At 42.0% G+C, this 23,854-nt stretch overlaps 3 long non-coding RNA genes across 19 annotated transcripts in view; 1 reads left to right on the top strand and 2 right to left on the bottom strand.

The window, feature by feature from the left end:
• Positions 1-262: 262 nt before the first annotated feature.
• Positions 263-1,902, bottom strand: LOC147379563 (uncharacterized). The gene is made up of 2 exons (XR_015133653.1): positions 1,545-1,902; positions 263-1,312 (listed from the first exon to the last, which is right to left on the bottom strand). It is a non-coding gene; the product is annotated as an uncharacterized LOC147379563 (long non-coding RNA).
• A 230-nt stretch (positions 1,903-2,132) lies between these two features.
• LOC147379562 (uncharacterized) lies at positions 2,133-4,266 on the bottom strand. The gene is made up of 3 exons (XR_015133665.1): positions 3,625-4,266; positions 3,013-3,213; positions 2,133-2,868 (listed from the first exon to the last, which is right to left on the bottom strand). It is a non-coding gene; the product is annotated as an uncharacterized LOC147379562 (long non-coding RNA).
• Positions 4,267-4,586: 320 nt separating this feature from the next.
• Positions 4,587-23,854, top strand: part of LOC147379561 (uncharacterized) — a 291,231-nt gene continuing 271,963 nt past the window's right edge. For 4 of the 17 annotated variants that reach the window (XR_015133619.1, XR_015133630.1, XR_015133626.1 and 1 more), the window contains exons 1-2: positions 5,102-5,344; positions 9,770-9,927. This is a non-coding gene — a long non-coding RNA (uncharacterized LOC147379561). Of the gene's footprint in view, positions 4,728-4,756; positions 5,345-9,769; positions 9,928-23,854 lie in introns of those variants that run through there. The other 13 variants (XR_015133631.1, XR_015133636.1, XR_015133580.1 and 10 more) reach the window with 9 other exon arrangements.

Here is a 23,854-nt window from a genome sequence, read left to right as displayed (position 1 = left end):
CTTACGGCAGCTCTCACTGGCCTTACAAATGGATTTTTACATCCTCTTGCACTTACAAACAAGAAGCAATTTTTTTCACTTTAATAAATCAGGCTGATGGTTGGTTGCTGTGAAGCTTATGGCTATAGTTTACACAAAACAAGTTTGTGCTACACCCCCCAGGCGTAGGCATCGTGGCCCCAGGCAAAGAACTGGTTTCATCCTGTGGTTTCCATTTTATGTTTTATAATACTCCTTTTTTCATTATGAGAGATTTTTCTGGGGATATATTTAAGTGTTGGGGATTCAATTGGATAACCAGTTAACTGTTAATAGTAACTTGTAATTAGTAACATGTTTTTTGAGATGAAAAACACTTTTGGGTTTGAGATGAGCTCACTTTTGGGGAGCTTTTCAGGGTTGTCGTGCAGGTTGTGACACAGCATGGAGTTTGTGAAGCTGTTTGCAGACAGTGTAATTCTGTTTTATAGGTGACTGTCTATCTGGCAACACATACTGTATTTATGATAAAAACAAGTTACAACAATATGAACTCTAAATAGTTGGTGGGCTACTTAATATTTCTAGGTCAAATTATGATGTTGGCTTTGTTTTAAAGACAATTACATTCCAAACTTATGAAGATATTAATTAGGAAATTGGTAATGATGGGAAAGCCATGTTCATAGATTTGTTTTAAAGTTTATTTTCCCTAATGATAACACATGTAGAAAGCTTATTCTTTGAATAGCATTAAGATTAAAAAAAATCCAAAAAACAAAAAACAGGTTTTCAAGTCAAACATACCTGGGATTAAATCTGAGCTTTGTCATTTACTGGCTGTGTGACTTAAGTTAGATAACGTTGTCTGGAGTGTCAGTTTATGTACCTGTAAAATCTGAGTGAACATACACTTCGTAAAGGTTGGCTGTGAGTTTCCATCAAATCATGTATGTTTGGTATTCCTCCCAGGCATTGGTGTTCTTGTCACCGGCAGGTCATCAGTCACTGTTGGTGGATGAAGGGGTACAGTCTTAATTGAGCTAAGACGCTGCACTAGTGATGGGCAGCCCTTATGGACATCGCATTACTGTTCGCCAAGCACCTTTTAGATGTGTTGGACTCTGGGCTATGGAAACGTTGAGCCCCAGGTCCTCCCCTGAGGGAGGTCTCAGTCTGCCGAGGAAGTAAGTCAAGCCCGCATATCTGCGTCACAGTGTCACACAGTAGGAACCATCAGCAGACGTCCTGGAGGTGTGAAGAGGGTCCTCTGGTTCAGTGGGAGAGGCCCATCTGGGAGAGCTTCCTGGAGGGAGTGACCCTGGAGCTGATTCTGGAAGGACAAGTATGAACCACTTTAATTCATTCAATAAGGGAGTAAGAAAGGAGGAAAGAACAGGAAAAAGTCCATGGGGGCCTGAGTCATATCTGACTTCTCATTTTGGGCTAGAAGTTTATGGATTAAAACGTTGTCTTCCTTTTTTGTGGGGTTCATGTGTTTTCCCTTCTCTCCCTCTGTCAGCACAAGAAGATCCGAGGAGGAGGGGGAAGACTGCAGGGCTCACCTCTGTAGGCCTCTGACTCCAAGTTTTCCATTCCGAATGGTGCCACTGAGGAGGCCGTGGTGAGCAGGGTGCTTACCATACCTGGGGAAGCCTTGCTGTCTGTTTCCCAGGGGGTGGCAAGTGTCAGGCAGGGCAGCCCGGCAGCGGTGACCCGGCTTCGTCTGTGTGTGGTGGCCGCATCACTGCGTAATTACGGCACGGACACCATGCGCCTCGCTCCCTCAGGTCAGGGAGGGAGCACTTTGATGGGAGGATGGCAGCCACGCTGGAGCATGACGCCTCTTCTGGGCCGTGTTCTGTTTCTGAGATTCCCACCTGTCTCGGGCCCACCCTGTCCCAGTATCCCATGGCACTTGCTCTTTCTTCTGGGAAACACACTTGTGCCTAAACACACGTGCACACTGTTGCTTTCATCACCAGAATGTAAATCACTCCTTTGAGTTTCTGGGTAGGTGGAATCTCTGAGGCTTGCAATTACCCAAGTTATGCAAACAGCCTCTTTTTAAGATTTCCTTAGAGTGAGTGCTGCACAAGGAGAAGAAGACGCTTTGTGGAAATTGGGCATTAAAAGTGCCTAGAAAATACATTTATAATTGCATATAAAACAAAATGTGTATGTGAGCTGTGTGCTTTTATTTTTAATTATCTGTTTTTTAGTAAACATTACACTCAGATTTCAAGAAATAAAATCCCAAGGCCTCATAAATGAATAAATAAAATATGAGGCATAATAAAATCAGATGATATAATGCACATGAAAAATGGGACAAGAGGAATATAAATTGAAAATATATATAGTCTTGTAAGACTAACATTGTGCTCCTTTATGAGATATCTCTGGAACATTATAAGCAAACAAGTTTTAAAATTTAGAAATGCACTCTATTATTTTATCTTGAGTTTTATATCTGAACATTAATGTATTTATATTTCTTTTTGTTTTTATTAATCCACTGAAGCAGCCTTTAGCTAATTCCCACAACCCAAATGTAGTTCACAGATGCTATCTTTTCATAAAGAAAAGAAATAAATTTGTATTTCGTGATGTGACTTTATTATTTTCAATGAAAGGAGTTTTATTATATTAGATTTTTCCATTCCTCTGTAACATAACAGTCTCAAAATCGATAAAACAGCAGCACAAATAATAAATACTATGTAGAAAAGTAGGTCACTCTGCATTAATTCATAGCGAAAATAGGTCTGCTTGATGGCTGGTCGGAGCGGCATAATTAGTATTAGTCACTGCTTTAATGCTGGAAGTTATTACCAGTTCCTGGCTTCCTTCCCTCCCCCACTTCCCAGAGTCTTGTGTCAGCAGGCACTGAAAAGGCAAATAAAAGAGTTATTTCAGCGGATCTGAGAGAGGCGGCGGAGTGAAGGTCTGGGGTTAATGTGACTGTGTTGGGAGTCACATCAGATGTTGACTGCCCAGCCGTGGAGGTTGTGAAGGAGCCGCTTCCCTCACCTGGAGCTGCAAAGACTTTGCTGCCCACTCGTCCCTCGAGGAAACTTAACTCCAAATACAGTAGTAGGAGGGTCATCTGACAATCACTTCTCTTGCTGATGCTTATGTATCCTGGGGCTGGTATAACTGCTGCCTGTGGATTTCATTAGAATACTTTTCCACTAAGCTGGCCTTTGGTCCTTAAAGAGTCAACGTGGCCATCTATGTGGGGAGTGGTGAAGTATTGTTATTTATGGAAAATTCTCTTGTATAAATCAACATACCTAGGGCACAGGTGGCAAACTCATTGTTTCAAGATGCACTTTGTTTAGGAGGCACAGTATTCTGAATTATTTTTCAGCACTTAAAATTCAGGATATTTTGTGTTAAAAATATTCAGATTTCTGCATAGTCTTAACAAATCAGAAAATCTGACAGCCATTGGCTCCTATTCCTTCATGGTGACAACTGTCTGGGGCTAATCCCCTGGAGAAGGAAATGGCACCCACTCCAGTATTCTTGCCTGGAGAATCCCATGGACAGAAGAGCCTGGGGGGATACCGTCCATGGGGTTGCAAAGAGTCAGACAGAACTGAGTGCCCAAGACTCCTGCTAGGCATCAACGGTACTTACTACGTGCACATCCACGTGTGGGTTCTGGCTCCCCGGGGGGCCCATGACTGCTGAATTGACACACCTGCCTATTTCCCTCATTGCTGCCTAGCTTTTTGTTTTTGGGCCAGTGATTCACAAAACTAGCAGCATAAAATCTCCTGGGGAACTGAGGCGTTGGCTTCGCCCCCAGAGATTTGACGATGTTGGTCTGGTGTGGGGCAGTTTCAGCAGCACCTCAGGAGACGCTAATAGCTGCTCAAGGTTGAGGAAACATGGACCCAGGGGAGCAGAAGGTGGACACTGGTCACCTTCTCATGAGGTCCCAGTGGAACCATTGCTTGACCTTGGGATGTCCATTAAGGAAATCTCACATTTCTTTGTTCTTTCAAAAATAATTGACCTAATTTTCTTTGCCTTTTAAATTTCTTGGTGTTGAAGGGGTTCCTTGAGGTTCGTGAGATTCACAGTTCAGTGCCACTCATGGGGGATGGTTTAAGCATCTTATCTGTTAAGCAGTCACAGATGCTCAGACTCAGGCTCTGAGTTTTCCTGTCTTAGCAAGCACCAAGTAGGGAGCTGTAGCTTGCTCCCCGTTATCTCTTCCTCCCTCCCTTTCCTGCCATTGCTCCAGTTCTGTGCCAGGTGGGGACTTTCTGGAGGAGTGAAGGGGGATGCGTCTGTGGAGCATGTCATGAGATCAACGTTTTCAATGCCCATAAAAAGACAGGATGTCAATTTAAAGCTTCATCTGTCACAAGCGTTTTCAATCTTGTGGTGATTTATGAGATACTGTAAATTGCAATCACATTGGCCCATAACAACCTGGCAGCTACTTCAATAGCAAAACTTTCATCCAAAAATATGATCTATAAGTGGAATAAAGGTATCAGAAAGGGAGTGTTATTTCATAGGCAGGCGCTATTATCATGAACTTACTGACAAGGGAAAGTTTTCTCAGTAAGAAACGTTCTTTCCCACCCACACAACACCCTGCACAAAGCATGTGAAGGGGAATTCTGCCTTGCAGTTTGTGCATCTCACGAGCAAGGAAGAGATCGAGGAGGATATGTCAGAAAAGGCAAGAGGAGAGTTGAAGCTTTCATTTGAAATAACTATCCAAGGTTCTCTTCACTGTTCTCTGTATTTTCGCCTGCAGACAGATTTCCCCTGGAGTCTTGTGGGATAAGGTGGGAAGCTGTGCAGAAGAGTCAGGATGGGCCAGTTTGATGTGTAATGGATTGGCAGATTTAAGATAAAAAAAATGCATCTCTGTGTGTGTGGTGTGGGGGAAGGGAGATCAGCTGGGGCTGTGTTCCAACTGGTTCTTGTACAAAAAGTTTCATATTAAAGTAGAGTGACTTCTTCAGAGCATGTTGACAGAGACCCATACTCTTGGCTTCTCAGAAGAAACGTAACATTGAGGATTCCTAAACTGCTCTTTGGACATGGATTTGCCGTCAGGGAAGATTCAGGTGTTACTGGGTTGTAGAGAATTTAAACTCAGCAGGGATCTGGTGATGGTGGGGGAGAGCACAGACTTAGAATGTTAAAACCAGGTGTTGCTGCCCAGAGGACCGTACTGCAGAAAGGAAAGAGGGGGCTTTACCAGTCAGGGGCTGGGAATTGCTCATCCCAGTTTTTTTAAACACATCAAAGTGACAAGCTTTCTTTCATATTCAGTCTCCCTTCAAGCTTTGCCTTGTGGTCAGCTGGGGAGAAGAGGCTTCATAACACTCAGGTAAGAAAAAGGAGACAAAGGGACACTTAACAGGGAAGGGAAGATGAACATATAAGTTGTCAGGCTTCCAAATCTCTATTTGAAAGGGGTATATTTTAAAGGGGTACTGATAATGTACTTGAAAGGATGTCAAATACACATTTGAAAAGCGGTCAAACACACTTTTGAAAACAAAGGAAGGCACAATATTTGTTCTAGAGAACAAGGAAGATTATGATATGGAAATTCTACAGAGGGGTCATGTTTGTACAATGGAGTAAAATATAAAGGATATTTTTGGATGGTGGACTTTTTGATGAGAAAAGAAATTCTCTAGATTGGGAAGGCTGATTTTCCCTCATACTTTTTTTTTTTTTAGCTTTATAAAAATTTATTGGTATTGATTTATACATCTTTATGTGACAAATGGATTTGAAGCAGCTGTCAGTTTCAAGGTTTATTATTTCCTGACACCATACAATGGTGGACAATAGAACTAAGTTAGGTCAAGATGATAATAAGTATTGCTTTTATTTATTTTATCTTAAAATGTTTATACTGTATGCTTTATCCTATATCCTATCCTGATCATCTTGGTATTCCTTTCAAGTAGTCTGACCCAGAGTAGGTGCTCAAAGAATACATTTTGATAAATGATGTCCCCTATGGGCAGAAGGAAGCTAGACTTAATCACAATTTTGAAAGCACTTAATTATTTGTTGTAAACCACTGTGCAAGATCAATTTTGTTATATCCTCTGACAGTGTTAAACTTTATAGTAGGTCTGTGCTTCCAGAAAGCAGGGACAGTTAAGGAATCCCATCACAGGTTTGTGATTTAGAAATGGCTTGTCAAGAAAAAATTGCACTGGATGGAGTTAAACAGTCAAGGAAAACTTTATTGAAGACTATAGCAATCAGGGAGAGACTAAACTCGTTTCCAACATTGAAGGCAGTTGTGGATTTATAGACAAGACTCAGAGTAAGAAAGTCAGTGGGTGAAAACTAAGAGGAACCTGGTTAGCTATCAAGGATAGGGAGATTCTTGCTAAACTGGTGTGTCAGGGTTCTGGTTGCACTGGGCCAGCAGGCCATACACAGGGCATCGCTGAGAAGAGGGCTCAGAGAAGCCTGACTAAAGAGCAGTTGAGGTGACAAGGTCCTTTTTGTCACCACAAAGGACCATCTTGCTTTTGTTTATTCTGAGGGAAAGCTCACCCTTCCTTCTTCATGACTCCTCTAAGACTGGAAATGCCTCTATAAAACCCCGGACTCTTTTTATTGTTTCTTTTTTTTTGGCATTCTCATTAATGAATCATCTCCTTCTGGCAATAGCCTAAATAAAACTGCCTCCTTCGATGACTGGTGCAGATTGTCCTTCCCAGTTTTGGTGCTGTGTCTTGGGGAGGAGTGGAACCCTTGCCCTGGGAAACTGGTTCATTCCACCCAGGTGAAAGGGCCTCTCAGAGTGCTTTGTGCTCTGTTTCTGACTGACAATGAATAGGGTGGGTTTAGTGTGTGTCAGACTGTTGCCTTTCCAGAGGTGAATCCCAGATGATATCTTTTGCATGTAAACTATCTTTGATATTTCCTTGGGGCGCTGGAAAATCACAAAGAATCTGTTTTACACCTTGTAAACAGAGATGCTAGAATGAATTAGGCTTATTTGTTGTTACTATTGATGAATCGCACAGAAAGAGAGGTCAAATCAGAAGAGATACTCTGCCTTCTCTAGGTTACATTTTTTCTGGGTAAAATGTTAATAATACAGATATTTCAGAAATTGTAAGCTGTTGGAGAAGTTCTCAGGGAATTGTCAGGGTCCTTGCTGTCCTTATCTACCCATATGCTGATGCTACTTACCAGAGACTTGGGATGATTTGCTTGATAATTGAAAACAATGGGATAGTGTAATCAGCCATAATTTCAGTTATTTTTTTCAGTGTTAACTGAAGAATGAAAGTTGATTGCAACTTACACTGTGGGCAGTTAGGGTATATATTCCTCTGATGAGATACAATATTCATCCCCAACCCCCCAAAACCACTAGATCACTTAAGCTACAAGCGTTCACACGTACATACAAACTCTCAATAAATGTCAGACGACAACTACATATCAAGCACCGTGCTAGCCACTACTGGCCAATTAGATTTCTTTATATTATCAGGTTTATTCTATTGGTAAAGACAGACAATAGACAAGTGATCAAAAAGTAAGAGTTACAGGTGATTTTTATAAAGGAAAAGAATGATGTGTTGAAGATGAGAGGAAAGGTAAGGGTGATCCTGGAAGGCTTCCTAGGGAGGTGGCACAGGCTGAAACTGGAAGGTTGTTGTAGAGCCAGCTAATGAAGACTGCTGGGAGAAGGGCCTTTCCACCTTTCTCTGATTTCTGCTTAGGCCACATGCTGGGCTAAACGATGTTTTCCATTTGCTCAGTAAAATTTTTTTTGCCTGGTGTGGCTAGTAGGCTACTTTCAAGAATGCATTTACCTTTCCATCAATTTTATCTACTGAACAAGAGTCAATTATACTTTTTCCCCCAAATTTGTTTACTCTGGCTATGTTGTTTTGATTATGCAAACTGATGAAATATGCTTTTGAAAAGAGTAATTTCTATGGAAATTAACTTCATTGATATGGAAAAAGTTTTCAAAAGGTGACTTTCAAAATTTTTGCTATCAAATTAGTTGTGTGGGCAAGACAACTGTCAGAGTTGGAGAAAAATTACAAAAATATGGAAGCATTTTGGACTTTGACTGCCTCACAAGAGTCTATATGCTTTCTCACCAATTAAAGAAATTGAAACTAGAAATAGTTGACAGTGTAGTACATAAAGACAAATGATGCAGAACCATAAAAAGTGGACTCACAACCAAAAAACTTTAATCTTGGCCCTTTATGAAACGATTGCAGGAGTGTACATTTATGTTTAGGTTAAAACAAAATATTTAAGTTATGTATGTATATTTATAGACTTAACATTAAAAATTTTAACATATGGTACCTATCTATCATCCTTCTTTCATTTTATTTCTTATGTTTTGCCACTTTATCCTATTTTTTTTTTCTTTTAACTGACCAATCCCCTGACCTGACTAGGTAAGGAAAAAAAAAAAAAAGCAAACACTCCCCACTAAAAAACCTACAGTATCTTTCTCACAAAAACGAGACCATCCTATTCATATTGTTTTGTAACATTTTTTCCTATTTACCATACTATGAACGTCTCTCAGTGTCAGTAAGTATATTTCTATAATATAATTTTGGATGCTACCATATTCATTACAAACATGGATCATAGTTTTTTTTAAGCTATTTATAGTAGTTAGCTATTTAAGGGGCTCAAACTTGTCACTACAGTGATCAGCCTTCTATACACATATTTGCACATATCCTTAATAGTTTTCTTAAGATGAATTCCCAGGAGGTGCATTTCTGCCTCAAAGACAGTCACCTTTTAAGACCTTTGATATACACAATTAAATTTTCCTCCAGTAAAGTGAACACATGTCTTTTTGGAGTGAAATGTTTCTGAGATTCTCTGACTATTTCTGAGGCAATGAGGCAATCAGACAGTAGGGTCTGCTCTTAAAGGTTATGTGCACATATAGGAACACTGAATTCAGGCCACTCAAAGAACAGAATGAATAAAACATAGCACTAAAATAAAACAAAACACCATAGCACAGCACCAGTACATGCCCAGCAAATTCATCATCATCTGGTCTGAAGCTTGCTTTTGCCAGTTAAAACCTTTATTTCGAATGACGAATAACATGGAATAGACTGTGAACTATTTTTGTCCTAGAGGTCCTCCCACTCTTTGCTCTGAAAAGCCCTTGCTGGCTTACCTGCACCTTTCAATTGAAAGGTTGCCCAGCAGAGAATAGCTACAATCTTACTTGAAGGAGCCATCTCCTTTGTCAGCACACCTGGCTTTTTTTTTTTTTATGATGTCAGTATAAAGTTTGTTACTTCCTTTTCTTTAATCTACTATGTGGTCACTTTAAATGTCATTCTTTAAAATGTCTCTTAGCGACAGCCCTAGAGGAAAAATAATTGCATTAGTTACAAACACCGAGATGCAGCACGGCCCCAGAGTGAAACACTAGTCAGATTTCACACCTTTTCCTGACATAGCTGTCCCTGGATGTCTTTCGAGCTGATAATTAGGTTTCCAGGGTTTTCTTTCTCATTAATGGCCTGGTACTGTCAAAACCCCCACTGAGAACAAGATTTATTTAAGGTAGAAATTAAATTCCAGTGCAGAGAGGAGAGCCAGGAATTCCCGCCACATCATGCAGTGATAACACTGTCTCTTGCCACTTTGTGCTCTAAGACGATTTAATAAGGGCCTCTTTCTTGTTCCAAACTCAAATAATGACTTCCATATGTAAAATTCTGTCAGTTTGTAATTAATTTTGTCTTTATTTACTTGGTAGCTTTGGATATAAATGCTGGCTCACCTTCTGGAGCAGAACCTCTTAAGGATCCTGGAGAAGGAAGACATTGACACTTGTAAGAAGCTTTGTCCTCTCGGGTATAGGGAAGCAGCCCCTTGGTGGCTTTGAAGGAGATGTGACAGAGGCCAGTGGAGAAGGTAGGTGTGAGCTTCTGTAGAAACACAGAGAAAGCATGACCTGAGTCCTTCTCAAAGTATCATAGCGGATGGGACCTTGAAGGATAGGTAAAAGTTATGCAGCTGCTAAGTCACTTCAGTCGGGTCCAACTCTGTGCGGCCCCATAGATGGCAGCCCACCAGGCTCCCCCGTCCCTGGGATTCTCCAGACAAGAACACTGGAGTGGGTTGCCATTGCCTTCTCCAATGCATGAAAGGAAAAGTGAAAGTGAAGTCGCTCATTCGTGTCCGACTCTTAGTGACCCCGTGGACTGCAGCCTACAGGCTCCTCCGCTCATGGGATTTTCCAGGTGAGAGTACTGGAATGGGGTACCATTGCCTTCTCCCAAAGTTATGCAGAGATGGGTTCTATTCCTGGGTGGGAAAGATTCCCTGGAGTAGGAAATGACAACCCATTCCAGTATTTTTGCCTGGGAAAACCCATGGACAGAAGAGCCCAGCAGACTACAGTCCATGGGGCTGCAAAGAGTTGACATGACTGAGCACACGTACATGCCGCAGAAAAGACAGGTAGAAACAGCCCTGTAGGTGGAGGAAGACAGGGAATGTTTGAGGAAGCACCACAGGGGCAACTAGAGGGCAGGGCTGATTGAGGAGACAGAGTAGGTGTTTGTGAGATGACCTGAGTGACCAGGCAGAATGCGCTCTCCAAACTTTTGCCCTTTACAGCCTCTATTATCTGTGTCACTGTCATTAAATAGTTGTTTAAGAGATGGCCAAGTCTTTCTTGTTTTCAAGAATCTACAAAAAGGGGAACAATACTGGGAGCAGTGAAGGATAGTGGGGCCCCAGATTTCACTGGAGTGGCTTTACACGTGCTGTCCCACCTAGTCCTCCCAACAAGCCATAGGCTTTTTGGTTAAGGAAACAGAAGCCTTTTTTGGTAAGTGGTTGTCAAAGGCCACATCCCCTGGCAACTCGTGGAAGAATAGAACCTTCAAACGTTGTGGTGGAGGCATCAGTAGGGAGCAGGACGCCTTGCTGGTGGGGGCACAGTCGTACATGGGGACCTTGGGGTGCATCTGACGGCAGTGCTGGTGTGGCTCTCGGCAGAGTGGTGCCTGGAAATGGGGTGTGGGGGGTAAAGAGTGCAGAAGTAGAAGGAAACTGAAAGAACTTGTCACAAATTTCTCAAGTGTGTTGACTTATCTCTTACTCATTTAGAGAGAGTTTGTTAAACATCCAGGAGGTAGGCAGTGAGCAGGATTGGGGGGACAAGGGTGTGCTAAGGACGAGTGTTACTCCTGTGGTACACACAGCCTTGTGAGAACATGAGCACAGATGTATCACAGGTCACCATAGAACTGCTCTTATGGAGGTGCACCCAGCGTATCAAGGTGGGAGCTCTGCTTGAGGCAGGGGATAACATTGAGACGGAACCTAAAGAACTCCCAGGATGTTTTCTGAGGAAGGCAGGTAAAGAAAGACATTTGAGGCAGAAGCAAGGAGGATAAAGGTGTCAACTTGTGAGGGGAAAATATGTATGTGGTGCTTTCAACAGAAAGAGGATGAAGAAGTGCAGTAGGGAAGAAGACGGGCTCTGGGCAGGTTAAGGGCTTTAGACATCATTCTGAGGAGGGAACTTAATCCTGTTCAGTTTGGGTTTTAAGGAGGGAGCAATAGGATAGTAACCCTGGAGGGTAGAGCCCAGGGGGAGAGAGACTGGAGGCAAAGAAATATAACAGGAGAATGGTACAATGGCCAAGGGAGAAGTGATGAAGATCAGTGGCAGCTGAAAAACAGAAAGGTATGCAATTTCTATATATATCTATATATTCTAGAAAATTATAAAAGTGATTCATGCTTACTGTAGAAAATGCAAATGAATGCACACATGTAAAATAAATGGAAGTCCACACTTTCCATAAACTTACCCCATCAAACCTGTATGAATCCTTTCCAGACAGTGTTGTGTTTTTTCTACACACACACACACACACACACACACACACTCATTGACATATGCACATTTATAACCTGCCTTCGTTGTGAGTCCAGCATTGATCCTGTCCTTCCGGAGCTCACAGGTGTTCACTAGACTCCCAGTCATATGAATTTGAAGCTCAAAGCAGGGATTTGAGATTATGAATGAAACTGAATTATATCCACTCACCCCCTCCGCCCCTGCCTCCATAGGAGACAGACGAATCTTTGAATTCTTGTCTGTTCACTGCTACTCACTGTGTGAAAGAAATAATTGTTCATACCTAAGCCTCCTCAGCCATCTACAAGGAGAGTCAGAGATAATAGATTTAATGAGTTTCTCTTCCAAGTAAAATGTTTAGCTTTTTAAAAACTGGTGAATTAAAGACCCTTCTGTTACCTACTTGGCAGTCCTTACCTATGAGGTGGTGCAGTAGATAATCTAACACCATCATTATTATATCTCTGTTCACAGGTTTTATAAGAACCTCTCAGTCTCACACGAGGGGTGCTTTAAAAAGCAACTCCATGATGAAGAGGGATTAACTGTTCTTTTAATAGCACTTTCGGAGAAGGCAGTGGCACCCCACTCCAGTACTCTTGCCTGGAAAATCCCATGGACAGAGGAGCCTGGTAGGCTGCAGTCCATGGGCTCGCTACGAGTCGGACATGACTGAGCGATTTCACTTTCACTTTTCACTTTCATGCATTGGAGAAGGAAATGGCAACCCACTCCAGTGTTCTTGCCTGGAGAATCCCAGGGACAGGGGAGCCTGGTGGGCTGCCGTCTATGGGGTTGCACAGAGTCGGACACGACTGAAGCGACTTAGCAGCAGCAGCAGCAGCAGGACATGGTTTAATAGCAATAGAACATGGTTTCCTGATAAGTGTGTGTGTGTATGTATTCTCATTTGTTATTTTCACTTTTTAGTTTTTTACTTCACATTTTTAACAGCTCTAATAAGGTATAATTAACATACAGTATGTCTTAGTCTGTTCAGGCTGCTATAACAGATGTACCCTAGACCAGGTGGCTTATACACTTCAAAGGTTTATTTCTCCCAGTTCTGGAGGCTGGAAGTCTAAGATCAGGTTCCAGCAGAGTTGATGTCTGGTGAAATGGCAATCTATTCACTAGGTCCTCACATGGCAGAAGGGGACTGGAAGCTCTCTGGGGTCTCTTTTATGAAGGCACTTATCTCATTCATGAGGAATCTACCTCATGACCTAATCACCTCCTAAAGGCCCCACCTCCATATACCATCACACTGGGGATTAGGTTTTGCAACATACGAATTTAAGGAGACACAAATATTTGGCATAGTACATTCTCTATGCGCGTACGTGATGTATGTAGAACTGTGAAACATTGTCATGATCAAGATAGTGAACATGTCCATCATTCGTTCAAGAATGCCTCATGTCCCTCTGTAGTTCCCTTTCCTGCACCTTTTTCCTGTTTCCAGGCAACCACCAATCTGTTTTCTCTTACTACATAGTCACATGTTAGGTTTTATAAACACAGGAGAAAAAATTGAACCAGTCAGGGAAAGGTAGTTACTTACTCAAACATCCATTCCCACTTTTATTTATTTATTTATTTTTTTGTTTTAAATGCCTTTATTTCAGTTTTAGTTCCAAGAAAAATGCTATAAATCCTGAACTGTACTTACATTTATAATTTAAATGAACACATTAATGTACTGTATTATAGAAGCAGGATGAGAAGCCTTCTGATAGTATATTGCCAACACACTGAAGAAACTCTCTCCTTTATTACACACACAAACACATACACAGAGATATACACACCGGCATCCATTCCCACTTTTAAGTGAATTTTAAGTGTTCCTTTGAAATGAAGCCTGATTCAAAGCATAGAGAGCAATGATCACTCTAGAAGAATTTTTCCCCAGCCTTCCTTGCCTCTAGTACTGCCATACAACTGAGATCTCGCCAGTGAGATGCAAGTAGAAGTGTTACATGCGACTTCTGGAAAGAGAGCTCAAAGGGAGCTGACGTGGCTGGGGAAAAGACCTTTTCACCTTTTCTCTCATTTCTCATCCTGTGGTGTGGAATGCGTCTGTAATGGCTGAAGCTCCACTGGCAATCTTGAACTATGAGATGACCTTGGAAATGAAAGCCATTTACTGAGTTGGTGGAGCAGAGATGAACTTGCCTTTCTTATGTCACCGTATCTGTATTTGGATTTCTTCTATATGAAGGTATCATAAACTTGTAATTTTCTTGAGCAACTCTTATTTTTCTTTCATTTTCATATGCAACTGACCTTATCCTAACAGAAACAGTCATACTTCTATGAATGTTTCTCGTTAGTTTTCTCAGAACAGTTCCAAAAAGTCCATTTGATTTTATTTCCTTTCAAATCATATACCTGATTTAGATCCTCTTCTAAACTATTATATTTCACTTAACTTTGACAGGGAATGAGTCACTTCACTGGGGTCAACTGAATTGCCTCAAAAACGTTAGCAAGCAAGTTGTTCTAGCAACTCGATTCCCTAGGCTCTGACACACCAGCTCCTCTGTCAGAATAAACTGCTCTACAGTGAAATACCATTTTTCCTTAAGGGAATTGCATAATGCATGGTGCCTTCAACCCTTTCACAGGGGGCTGGGGATAATCCTTCTGACACACTTTGTGAATGTTAAGGGAAAGAAAGAACACAGAAGCTACAAACCTAGGTGGTGAAGAAGTGTTGTTAGGGTTAAATAAGAATTTCCTAGAAACATTATTCCTTCCCTGACATGGACATAGGATATGTTCATAACTTCCCTGGCTTAGTGTACAATGTCCGTTATCTTAATGTGTGTGAAAAATAGAGTCCTCCTTGTTGCATTAGCCACCAGGGGGTTTCCCTGGTAGTTCAGTTAATAGAGAATCTGCCTGTAATGCAGGAGACCTGGCTTTGTTCCCCGGGTGGGCAAGATCCCCTGGAGGAGGAAATGACAGCCACTCCTATTCTTGCCTGGGAAATCCTGTGGACAGAGGGCAGAGGAGCCTGGTGGGCCACAATCCATGGGGTTGTGAGAGTCGGACAACTTAATGACTAAAGCACCAACACTACAAGGCTCCGAGGAGGACTGTGGTGGGCTTTGCTTGCTTTTCTATCGGCTGGCTCCTAGGATACATCCTCTTCATTTCCCTCTAACAAGCTTTCTTTTGTAAGGCCATGTGACTCGTGCTGTAAAATATAAACTTAATTAAGCTCTGTTACGTGCCGGCTTCCTTGTGAACAAGAGAAAATGGATGAACCATAATAAAGAAGATTTGGCCTAGGCAAACATTCGGGCTGTTTTTCACTGGCATTTCTGGAAATTAAGCTATTAAATCAGGAGAACGGGTCAGACCAGTTTGATATTTATTTTTCATTCCTGACTGCAAAGTAAAAGGCTTAACTTATAATGACATAAAATCAACACCTACTGTGTTCCATTAATTAATTCTGGCATCCTATCAAAAACATCTCCCAAGTTTGTCTCATCTGATTTTTTTCCCTTCATAAAAGCCTAAAGCATATTAGTCACGATGCCATTATATTCTAGATGCTTTAAAAAGATTTCTGTAATTCCTGTCATCCCCTGCCTACTACTTTTTAGTGAGAAAACCAAGCTGGGTAAATGAGAAAGTTTGTGGCTTGTAGAGATGTCTTGGCATTTTCTCATAGCTGTTGGCGGACTCTTTCCAGTTTTTAGTATTTTAAGAATATTGTAAGCAGTTTATTGAAAGCATGAACAATTTGAATACTCTGTGGCATACTTAACTCAGGGCTTCTTATTTATTCCAGTCTAAACTTTACAGGGGTTTATTTCAAAATAATATTTCTCCAAATCTTCATTATTTTCCAACTGAGCACATTTATTTTTGGCATTAAAAAAATTTTATGTGTAATGGATTTGTCATGTTCTCATAACATTTCTACCCTAGAAGATAGAGATATTTCAACTTGCTTTACTTTCCTTAATTTTAATGCAAAAATTCCTCTCATTTCCTTTACTCAGATCATCAGTTCAATTCAGTTGCTCAGTCGTGTCCAACTCTGTGACCCCATGAACTGCAGTATGCCAGGCCTCCCTGTCCATCACCGACTGTTGGAGTCTACCCAAACCCATGTCCAATGAGTCGATGATGCCATCCAACCATCTCATCCTTTGCCATCCCCTTCTCCTCCTGCCCTCAATCTTTCCCAGCATCAGGGTCTTTTTAAACAAGTCAGCTCTTCGCATCAGGTTGCCAAAGTATTGGAGTTTCAGCTTCAGCATCAGTCCTTCCAATGAAGACCCAGGACTGATCTCCTTTAGGACGGACTGGTTGGATCTCCTTGCAGTCCAAAGGGCTGTCAAGCGTCTTCTCCTACACCACAGTTCAAAAGCATCAATTCTTCGGTGCTCAGCTTTTATAGTCCAACTCTCACATCCATACATGACTACTGGAAAAATCATAGTCTTGACTAGATGGACCTTTGTTGACAAAGTAATGTCTCTCCTTTTTAATACGCTGTCTAGGTTGGTCATTGGAGAAGGAAATGGCAACCCACTCCAGTATTTTTGCCTGGAGAATCCCAGGGACTGAGGAGCCTGGTTGGCTGCCGTCTATGGGGACACACAGAGTCAGACATGACAGAAGTGACTTAGCAGTAGCAGTTTGGTCATAACTTTCCTTCCAAGGAGTAAGCATCTTTTAATTTCATGTCTGCAATCACCATCTGAAGTGATTTTGGAGCCCAGAAAAATAAAGTCAGCCACTGTTTCCCCATCTATTTGCCATGAAGTGATGGGACCAGATGCCATGATCTTAGTTTTCTGAATGTTGAGCTTTAAGCCAAGTTTTTCACTCTCCTCTTTCACTTTCATCAAGAGGCTCTTTAGTTCTTCTTCACTTTCTGCCATAAGAGTGGTGTTATCTGCATATCTGAGGTTATTGATATTTCTCCCAGCAATCTTGATTCCAGCTTGTGCTTCTTCCAGCCCATCATTTCTCATGATGTACTGAGCATATAAGTTAAATAAGCAGGGTGACAATATACAGCCTTGATGTACTCCTTTTCCTATTTGGAACCAGTCTGTTGTTCCATGTCCAATTCTAACTGTTGCTTCCTGACCTGCATGCAGGTTTCTCAAGAGGCAGGTCAGGTGGTCTGGTATTCCCATCTCCTTCAGAATTTTCCACAGTTTATTGTGATCCACATACTCAAAGGCTTGGCATAGTCAATAAAGCAGAAATAGATGTTTTTCTGAAACGCCTTTGCTCTTTTGATGATCCAGCAGATGTTGGCAATTTGATCTCTGGGTCCTCTTCCTTTTCTAAATCCAGCTTAAACATCTGCAAGTTCACAGTTCACATATTGCTGAAGTCTGGGTTGGAGAATTTTGAATATTACTTTACTAGCATGTGAGATGAGTACACTTACACTATAGTTTGAACATTCTTTGGCATTGCCTTTCATAGGGATTGTAATGAAAACTGAGCTTTTCCAGTCCTGTGGCCACTGCTGAATTTTCCAAATTTGCTGACAAATTGAGTGCAGCACTTTCACAGCATCATCTTTCTGGATTTGAAATAGCTCAACTAGAATTCTATCACCTCCACTAGCTTTGTTTGTAGTGATGCTTCCTAAGGCCCACTTGACTTCATATCCCAGGATGTCTGGCTCTAGGTGAGTGTGAGTGATCACACCATTATGATTATCTGGGACATGAAGATCTTTTTTGTACAGTTCTGTGTATTCTTGCCACCTCTTATTAATACCTTTTGCTTCTGTTAGGTCCATACCATTTCTGTCCTTTACTGAGCCCATCTTTGCATGAAATGTTCCCTTGCTATCTCTAATTTTCTTGAAGAGATCTCTCGTCTTTCCCATTCTATTGTTTTCCTCTATTTCTTTGCATTGATCGCTGAGGAAAGCTTTCTTTTCTCTCCTTACTATTCTTTGGAACTCTGCATTCAAATGGGTATATCTTTCCTTTTCTCCTTTGCTTTTCACTTCTCTTCTTTTCACAGCTATTTGTAAGGCCTCCCCAGACAGCCATTTTGCTTTTTTGTATTTATTTTTTGGGGGGGATGGTATTGATTCCTGTCTCCTTTACAATGTCATGAACATCCGTCCATCAGGCACTCTGTCTATCAGATCTAGTCTGTTAAATCTATTTCTCACTTCCATACTATAGTCATAAGGGATTTGATATGTCATACCTGAATGATTTAGTGGTTTTCCCCACACTTTCTTCAATTTAAGTCTGAATTTGGCAATGAGAAGTTCATGCTCTGAGCCACAGTCAGCTCCTGGTCTTGTTTTTGCTGACTGTATAGAGCTTCTCCATCTTTGGCTGCAAAGAATAAAATCAGTCTGATTTCGGTGTTGACCATCTGGTGATGTCTATGTGTAGAGTCTTCTCTTGTGTTGTTGGAAGAGGGTGTTCTCTTGGCAGAACTCTATTAGCCTTTGCCCTGCTTTGTTCCGTACTCCAAGGCCAAATTTGCCTGTTACTCCAGGTGCTTCTTGACTTTCTACTTTTGCATTCCAGTCCCCTATAATGAAAAGGACACCATTTGGGTTTGGGGGTGTTAGTTCTAGAAGGTCTTGTAGGTCTTCATAGAACTGTTCAACTTCAGCTTCTTTAGCATTACTGGTCGGGGCATAGACTTGGATTACTCTGATATTGAATGGTTTGCCTTGGAAATGAACAGAGATGATTCTGTCGTTTTTGAGATTGCATCCAAGTACTGCATTTTGGACTCTTTTGTTGACTATGACAGCTATTCCATTTCTTCTAAGGGATTCCTGCCCGCAGTAGTAGATACAATGGTCATCTGAGTTAAATTCACCCATTCCAGTCCATTTTAGTTCACTGATTCCTAGAATGTCGATGTTCACTCTTGCCATCTCCTGTTTGACCACTTCCAATTTGCCTTGATTCATGGACCTAACATTCCAGGTTCCTATGCAATATTGCTCTTTTTAGCATCGGACCTTGCTTTATCACTAGTCACATCCACAACTGGGTGTTGTTTTTGCTTTGGCTCCATCCCTTCATTCTTTCTGGAGTTATTTCTCCACTGATCTCCAGCAGCACCTACTGACCTGGGGAGTTCATCTTTCAGTGTCCTATCTGTTTGCCTTTCCATACTGTTCACGGGGTTCTCAAGGCAAGAATACTGAAGTGGTTTGCCATTCCCTTCTCCAGTGGACCACATTCTGTCAGACCTCTCCACCATCACCTGTCATATACCCATCTTAAAGAGAAGAGCACTGTAGTGAAATGTGGGCACAGTGGTGTAGCAGTCCATCTCACTGCTGGATTGAAAGCCTCTTAGGGTGGGAGGAGTGTGTTTATCTCCTTTAGCCCATTTCTTGCATTCAGAGGATTCTCCATATACATTTGTTGAATTGATTAGTGATGGTACCAGAACAGAACTTCTTGACTTGTGCTCACCAAGGTTGTACTTACATACAACAACTGACCTAATAATTTTTAAGAAAATGACTTGACTAAATATCTATTTCCCTTTAAGCCACACATGTTATGGTTGCCTAGATACAAGTTTATGAGTTGATTTTACTATCTACTCTTGAATTTTTCATGTGAAGGTTTTAGAGCCAAGTATAAGAAGCCCTTTGTTGATTATTTGGTTATCTACTCATCACTCTACAAATGCCTCCACTTCTTAATTGTGAAGTCCCTGAGATAAGAGAAAGTTGTATTGATATTTTCCTTGTAGCCCGTGTCTCAAATAGGATAAAACTGAGCAATAAACATTGAGAAATAAGTGATTGATACACAGGGATTAAACTAAACAAATGGAGAATATAATGTTGAACAAGTATGAAACTATAATTTATTTTTGACTTAAAAAAAGCATTCTTTTTATTTATAATCTCTGAAGATCACACATCACCTTTCCTCAGTTCTTTGTGCCCTTTTCTAACGTAAGGAAGAGTTGAATCCCACAGACCAGAGGCTGGGGAGGGAGGCAGTGGGAAAGGAAGCAACCTTCTAATGACTGTTGATGGTGAGAAGTGATCTATTCTATCACTCATCTGTGATGAATGTTTCAGACTCAGACCACTGGCATCTCAGAAAAGACTTATTCCAAAATCTTTGGAAAGAGAAAATGCTGAATAACCAAAGTCTATGTGGAGCTTGACCACTGCCTGAGGTGGATAGGAGGGTAGCCATTTCCAGCTCCAAATACACTGAGTGAGTCACCCATCAACTAGGGAAAGATAATCCTTTTCCTCTAGTAATTATCTCTATTGATTAGAAGATGCTTATCTTATACTTTGAGCTTCCTTGGTTGGCTCAGTGGTAAAGGACCTGCCTGCCAATGCAGGGGATTTAAGAGATGGGGGTTCGATTCCTGGGTCAGGAAGATCCCCTGGAGGAGGAAATGGCAACCCACTCCAGTATTCTTGCCTGGAGAATCCCATGGACAGAGGAGCCTGGCAAGCTACAGTCCTTGGGATTGCAAAGAGTCAGACATTGCTTAGCGACTAAACAACAGCAGCCACATCTTATGAGTGAAATTTTTGAGGTAAATGTACTACATAGATGAGTGAATTGAAGCTGCTGCTGCTAGTCACTTCAGTCGTGTCTGACCCTCAGCGACCCCATGGACTGCAGCCTTCCAGGCTCCTCCGTCGATGGGATTTTCCAGGCAAGAATACTGGAGTGGGGTGCCATTGCCTTCTCCAGAAGCTAATTTATAATAAATACTCAGTTATGAAATATACAAAAAGCAACTTCACTGACCATAATAGTAACCCCCCAAATTTCTTTACAATTCAAGTATCTTTTAAAAGCACCTGCAGATGAAATTACTTTCCAAATAACTGATGGCACTCAATAACACATGGCACTTATGGTTTTGGACTGCTGTGACTCCTTCTGGAAAACAAAGGTGTCCTATTGCTGTTAAGCTTATTGAGAAATGAGCTGGTGCCACACTTAGCCATTTCACCTCTGTGGCCTCCCAGAGGCCTCTGGACTGACCTGGTCACCTACAGATAGGCACCTAGGATATGGTGTTTGCCAAGCTGACTGCAACAACTTCTCCACTCCCAGCGCGCACACTCCTTCCCAGTGTGATCTGGATGCTCCTCCTGTCGAGAGGGGAAGTCTCTACCCCCTTAAGTTTGGCCTGGCCTCAGGATTCACTCTGACCAGAAGAAGGTGGTGAAAATAATGTGAAAATTCCAAACAGGCCTGAAGCTTCATTTCTCACACTGTTGGAATGTTGCCCTGTAAGTGCCATGTGGCAAAACCGTGGTCTAACCAGCATGAAGATGAGAGGTCATATAAAGCAGAGATAGACCAGCCCAGCTAAGTCTCCACAGACCAACTAGCCAGTGGCCAGCCACAGCTACCAGGCATGTGAATGGGGCCATCTTACTCTACCCAGCCCCACTCAGCTGCCAGGTGACTTCAACTGCAGGAATGGCCACAGACAAAATCCACGGAAGAGTTGCCCACTGAGCCGAGGTCAAGTTACTGTTCCCCAGAATCATGAGCAAATGTGTTAATTGGGGTGATTTGTGACATGGCAATAGACAGCCACTACAGCGCCCTGTGAGAAGGATCCTTTTCTTCGTTTTGGCAGTTCGTGGTATTTCTTCAGACTGTTGCTTATCAATTCCTGTGCCCTGCTGGCTGCACCTCTTGTTACCCTCTTTGACTCACACTGAGTGTGTATTACTCAGTCTCTGGCCCGTTGGTTTGCTTTGGAGTGTCTGTTTTGATTCCTGACTCCAGCCTCACCCGGGAACACTGGGCCTTTGGCTCCATACCATTTAGCCTGAAGGCCAGACCAGTTATGCTAGTGGCGACCAGGAGCCTGGCTGGATGTAGTTTCCAGAGTCCCAAGTTGGTCAGGAGGGATTTCAGAAGCAAGAGTTGGTTGAGTAAAGGCTGTCTTACAGAGTTATGGGGCTTACAGGAGAACTCTACTTGGGTTTACTGCAGGCTATTTATACCCAGAACATACACTCATGCTCACAGATTTAGTGATTGTTTAGAGGCAAATCTGATTACTTTTTCAGCCCCCTTTAAAAGGCTTCTCTGAAGATAAATTCCAACTCTCTTTTTATGGCTCACAAAGCTCTGCATGTCTTATTTGTTGCCAAACTCCATCATCTCATCTCTTACCATGAGTAGTCCCTGCACTTATTCCATCTTCCTGTTGGCCTGAACTTTCTTCATATTCTTGAATGCACCTTGCTAACTAGCCCTGATGTTTAAGCCACCTGCTTTGTGCTTTGTTATGATCTCCTAAGGAAACTAATACAGTCTACTATTTGCCAGATAGTGTTCAGATGCTTGGAATATGTCAGTTAGCAAAACAAAGATCCTTGCCCACGAAGAACTTATATTCTAGTGTAGAGTGATGGACCATGAACCACGGATATATGTTGGAATGGAGTATATGCTGTGAAAAATAGAAAAAGTGTAGAAGAGTTAAGGGAGATTGGAAGTGTGGAGGAGTGGGTTAGTGGAGGTCTCATTTAGAAAGTGACATTTGAGCAAAGACTTGGTGAAGAAGTTATCCAGGGATTTTGTAGGGGAACAGTGTTCCAGGCGAGGGAAGAGCAAAGCCATGTCCCAGAGGCAGCATGTGCCTTGCATGATGGAGGAGAGCTAAGGAAGTCAGCGAGAGGAGTCACAGGTAAGTCCTAGGGGTGGGGTGGGATGGGATGGTGTGAATGGGTTCAGATTATATGGGCTCCTTAAGCTCCCATTGACTTTTTTTTTTTTTTTCTGTTCCCCATTGACTTTTACTTTGAAAGCAGAAGCTGGTGTGGGTTTTGGATGAGGAAGAAATATGATCTAATTTATGTTTAAAGAATATGGCTCTGGCTGCTGCACATTAGGACAAGACTAGAAGCAAGGAGAACCTACAGCAATAATCCAGGTGAGAAAGGAGCCTCACTTGGCAGTGGCAGTGAGAGAGAGAAGACTCGGGTCAAATTCTGTGTGGGTCTGGAAGGTAGAGAAAGACTGGATACAGGAGTGAGTGTGTGAGAAAGGGAGGAGTCAGGGGTGACTCCAAAGATTTTGGCTTGAGCAATCAAAGAGATGGTGTTCTCTGTTATTTCTCCTCTTATTTTGCTGAGGATTTTAAAACCTTTTTGGCAAAGTTGATTCCTTCTCTCTTTGCAACCTCTGTTTTTTCTAGTTTGATTTGTTTGCTTTACCATAGATACCTGCTTTCCATTTTAGGTGATTTCCTACAGTGTCCAGTAACTCTTGGCTGTTCACATTTAAGAGCAGAGCACGGAAAATCTATTCAGAGGCTCTGTGTGTGTAGGGGGATGAGGAATGCCTGTTGACTGTGGTCTTCACCGTAGGGTGACTTCTCATGCTGCTTGAATGGGGAACCCCGGTGATAGACATTGTCTTTCCTCCAGTTGTTGAGATTCCTTAGAAAAGAATCTCCCAGTTGTAGAGGTTTACTTGTAAATATGTGCTTAGGATGCTAAATGGTTCAAGAAGGGTTGGTCTTTCAATAATGTGTAGGAGTCCTGTTCCCAGTAATATGTCTTTGCTTTGGGCTGTAACAAATGTTTTTAGTCTAGAGACCTGTTTTACTCTTTCCAAAGGAAAAATCTTGGGTGTTTTGTCAGGGCAAGTGATGGGCAGGTGCCAGGCTAGGCAGGAGAGGAGGAGGAGATCAAAGACACTTGTAGCAGAGTTTGAATGAGTGCCCTTGTTGTAAGGCCAAGTTCAGTCCTGCTGCTGCTAAGTTGCTTCAGTCGTGTCCAACTGTGCGACCCCAGAAACAGCAGCCCACCAGGCTCCCCTATCCCTGGGATTCTCCAGGCAAGAACACTGGAGTGGGTTGCCATTTCCTTCTCCAAAGTTCAGTCCTATTTCCCCAGATACCAAGCACCACCGATTTAGGAGACTTCGAGAGGCTCAGCAGCATCTGTGATGTTGCTTTTTGGTTTTA

This window comes from Bos grunniens, chromosome 1, assembly GCF_055505025.1.
Source record: "Bos grunniens cultivar Pamir isolate PY7600 chromosome 1, Bosgru_T2T1.0, whole genome shotgun sequence".
In the NCBI taxonomy this organism is placed as follows: domain Eukaryota; kingdom Metazoa; phylum Chordata; class Mammalia; order Artiodactyla; family Bovidae; genus Bos; species Bos grunniens.
This window is presented reverse-complemented; position numbering and strand designations above follow the sequence as displayed.